At 42.1% G+C, this 4,214-nt stretch overlaps 1 non-coding gene across 1 annotated transcript; it reads left to right on the top strand.

The window, feature by feature from the left end:
* The first annotated feature begins 1,972 nt into the window (after nt 1–1,972).
* On the top strand, nt 1,973–2,045 carry TRNAY-AUA (transfer RNA tyrosine (anticodon AUA)). Its single transcript has one exon. It is a non-coding gene; the product is annotated as a tRNA-Tyr (tRNA).
* Nucleotides 2,046–4,214: the final 2,169 nt, after the last annotated feature.

A 4,214-nucleotide genomic window follows, 5' to 3' on the forward strand; every position in this document is an offset into this window, starting at 1 on the left:
TATGCAAATAGTTGTAAATACAATGTAAATACTATGTAAATAGTTATCAGAGCATGGCAAATTCAGATTTTGATTTTTTGAGCTTCCTAGAATATTTTAAAAAATATTTTGGGATCTGCAGTTGGTCGAACTGGTTATGGAGGGCCAACTCTGTTTCAACATTCTGAAAACAAAGAACAAAATTATTTTAAATATAATCTATATATTATTCTTTCTTAAAAAAAAACCAAACACGAGATTGGCTTTTTAGATTGAAAATTGCCAGGATAAGATACAAAATGTGCTCTACTTCCTGTCATAAATTGGGAAGGTGCAACAGGATAACAGGGGCTTCCCAGGTGGCACGAGTGGTAAAGAATACACTTGTCAATGCAGGAGATGTGGGTGTTGCGGGTTTGATCCCTTGATTGGGGAGATTCCCTGGAGGAGGGCATGGCAGCCCACTCAAGTATTCTTGCCTGGAAAATCCCATAGACAGAGGAACCTGGTGGGCTACAGTTCATAGGGTCACACGGAGTCAGACATGAATGAAGTGATTTATCACAGCACACCAGGATAACATATGAACACAGAGTTGGGAGACTTGGGTACTAATTCCTGAGGGGCCACCTCATGCTGTGTAACAGAGGAAGCCACATGTCCTCTCAGGATCCGGTAATGAGAGAACTCCAGGCACTGCATTATTTCATTTAATACTCTCAAGAATTTTATAAGATTATGTTGGCCCTAATTGACAGCATAAGAAATTGAAGCTTATAGGGTTCAAATGCTTTGTTCACAGTTGAGTTGTATTTTGGCATTCAAACAACATAAAGAAAATTTGCTCTGGGTATTGATTCTAGGTGCCCAATGCAAACGTATGCAGGGGCAGAGGTCCAGCCTTGTCCTCAACACACATGGAAGCATCGATCTATGAGAATGCAGTCAATTCTGGTCTTTTCTACAGTCCTAAAGTCTCTCACAGAAATTGCATGGAGGAGTATTTCCAATGAAGTTACTCCAAGGAGCTGCTTATGTGAGATGACTATAAATACTGTTTGGCATTGTTTAAATTGAATTGAGAATGTGCTGAATTAGGGACTGACTAAAATGTTAAACCACTTTCACTTGAACCATATTCAAGGACAAGGCTGAAATAAAAAGTGTGAAGCCAGCTGCAAAGGAGTAAGACATAAGGTCAGCTGCATCAGTGATGGCAGCTTGCCCTGGACTTTGCTCTGCTTGGCAGCAGTCCTGTCCCAGTGGGCAGCTGCAGGCAAGGCAAGTGAGAGACTGAATGGGCAGCCTCCGGAGAACAAAAGAGCCTGCAGAGTCAGGACTGCCATGTGGGAATCATCCCTCCAACCAGAATGAATCCTTCCCTAGCCAGCTCCCTTCTCCAGGGGATCTTCCCAACCTAGGGATCGAACCTAGATCTCCCACATTGCAGGCGGATTCTTTACCAGCTGAGCTACCAGGGAAGTCCCTGGCCAGGTCATCTTTTAGCCATTAATTACTTTGGCGAACAGTGTTGATAATGTGCATGTTTTGTCATTTCTGAACTCTTGGCAAGCCAAGACACAGTCACCCAGTTTTGATGGGTTCAATCTGCAACTTCTATGGAGACTCAGCTCAAGAAGAAAGATGTAAGACTGTTGATGTTTGCATGCCAGTTGTAGTTTTGTCTTGATTAGTTCATTTACTCATTCATTCAGCAAACACTTTCTGAACACTCACTATGTGGATAGCGCTAAATGCTTGATATACATTGGTAGCAAGTCAGACAAAGATCCCCGCTCTCATAGAAATTCAGTTCCAGCGATTTACATTAAGTGGAAAGAGCACTAGCTTCAGAGTCAGCCAGCTCTAGTTTCTGCAGTCAGTTCCACCTATATCTTAGCTGTGGGACGTAGCCTGTTTGAGCCCTGTTTTCCTCGTGGGGGAAATGTGGACCATATAAACCATAATTCCAGCTCCTAGAGAGAATGTGGCTTCCCTGGTGGCTCAGATGGTAAAAGCGTCTGCCTATAATGCGGGAGACCCAGGTTCGATCCCTGGGTGGGGAAGATCCCTGGAGAAGGAGATGGCAACCCACTCCAGTACTCAAGCCTGGAAAATCCCATGGATGGAGGAGCCTGATAGGCTACAGTCCATGGGGTCGCAAAGAGTTGGAAATGACTGAGCAGTTTCACTTCAGAAAGAATATGAGATTTGGAACACATGATACAAGAAGCCATGCTTGGCACTGACAAGGGTCTCAGTATAGCTACCTCCTGCTACTTTTCCTGGACAGTGCCTTCCTTCTTTCCCTGCTCTCTGCTGTGCACCAGCCCACTCCATACCCTAGACTTTGTTCTGTGCCCATTGTGCAAAATTCACTTATCCCTTCTTCAACATTGTATTTTCAACTACAACTGACTAGAAAGTAGCAAAAGGAAGGGTGAGTGCTATGATCTGAATATTTGTGTCCCCTCAAATGAATGAGTTGAAGTCCTGACTCCTAGTGTGACAGTGTTAGATGGTTGGGCCTTGAAAGGTAAATAGAATTGGATGAGGTCATGAGGATGGAGCCTTCATGGTGGGATTTGTACTCTAATAGCAAGAGGAGTTTGAGCAAACTCTGGGAGATAGTGAAGGACAGGGAAACCTGGCGTGCTGTAGTCCAAGGGGTTTCAAAGAGTCAGACATGACTTAACAATTGAAGAACAACAACAGTAAGAAGAGGAGGCACCAAAACTTTTTCTTTTATATGCAATGAGCAAAAGCTGTGAGCACACAGAGAGAAAGTGACTGTCTACAATTTAGGAAGGGTGCCTCCACCAATGGAAACTGCCGGGTCCTTAACCTTGGGCTTTTAAGCCTCTAGAATGTGAGAAAGAAGTGTTTGTTACTTAAGGCACCCAGTCTGTGGGCATCTTGTTACAGTGAGTGAGTGTTAGTCATTCAGTCATGTCTAATTCTTCGTGATCCCGTGGACTGTAGCCCACCAGGCTCCTCTGTCCATGGGATTTCCCAGCCCAGAACATTGGAATAGGTTGCCATTCCCTTTTCCAGGGGATCTTCCTGAGCCAGGGATCAAACCCATGTCTTCCTCACTGCAGGCAGATTCTTCACTGTCTGAGCCACCAGGGTAGCTCCACGCTAAGACAGTGAGCTTGATGCCATCTGATAAGAAAGCAAGGCCACTGTGCTGATCCACCTATTTCATTGGTCTGAGCACAGTGATCCTCCCACATAGTCACCAGGCATCTTAATGGTGGTCTTCGCAGCCACATCTCCGCACCAGAAGCATCATGCCCCTGTAGGCAGGAACTTCAGATCCTGGCTGACCACAGCGGATGCCCTTAGAACATGCCACACAAAGTAGAGTCTTCCCTTCTTCAGCTCTCTGAATTACAGTCACATCTTTTGTTTGATTAAATTTTGGCTTATTACTACGTTTCCCAATGGCACCAAAATTTTTACTTGACTTCAGAAGTGCCATTTCTTAATAAATATTAAAACATGTGTCCGTTTGTACCTTTTAAACTCTTAGTCTTTCTCTGAATTTTTTTCTTAACTAAACAAATTAACAATACTAAGAAACTGATTAATGACCTCTGATATAGCTTAATAAGTGGAAGTATTAATTTCAGGAATCATGGTGCAGTTTTGAGGTGAGAAGTAGAGGTGGAAGATTTTAAATTATATTATACATTTAATAATATTTTATTGCTGTAAATATACATATTCATGATATTTATAGAAAGTAGAGAATAAACAAAAATGAGGAACTATTCTAGGATCCTGTGATAAATGCTATAGTCATTGTTGATAAATCATATAGTTGTTAAAAGTTGGTAATCTACTTTTATCAACCTACTTCATCTTTTTTGTCATTAGATACTTTCATATAATACCATTATAATAACCTTGCTAGCATCCTATTACACAGATGGACCATTACTTCCACCCCCACCCCAGTTTTTACATTTGTCCCTCACACATTTTTGGACATCACTAACAGCATCACAGTGAGACTCTGCATAGCTGAATCTTTGATGTTTATTTCATGTTATTAATTCATGTTTATTTCTTTAGGCTAGCTTTCGAAAGGCTAAATGGTGGATCCAAAGTTACAGCCGAACTCCCATTGATTTATGTATGTATTTAGCAAATATTTCTAAGCACCTGTAATTTTCAGGCGGTAATAGACACTGGAGAAAAATCATGTGAACAAGGCAGTTTCTATCCTC

This window comes from Dama dama, chromosome 9, assembly GCF_033118175.1.
Source record: "Dama dama isolate Ldn47 chromosome 9, ASM3311817v1, whole genome shotgun sequence".
Taxonomy (NCBI): domain Eukaryota; kingdom Metazoa; phylum Chordata; class Mammalia; order Artiodactyla; family Cervidae; genus Dama; species Dama dama.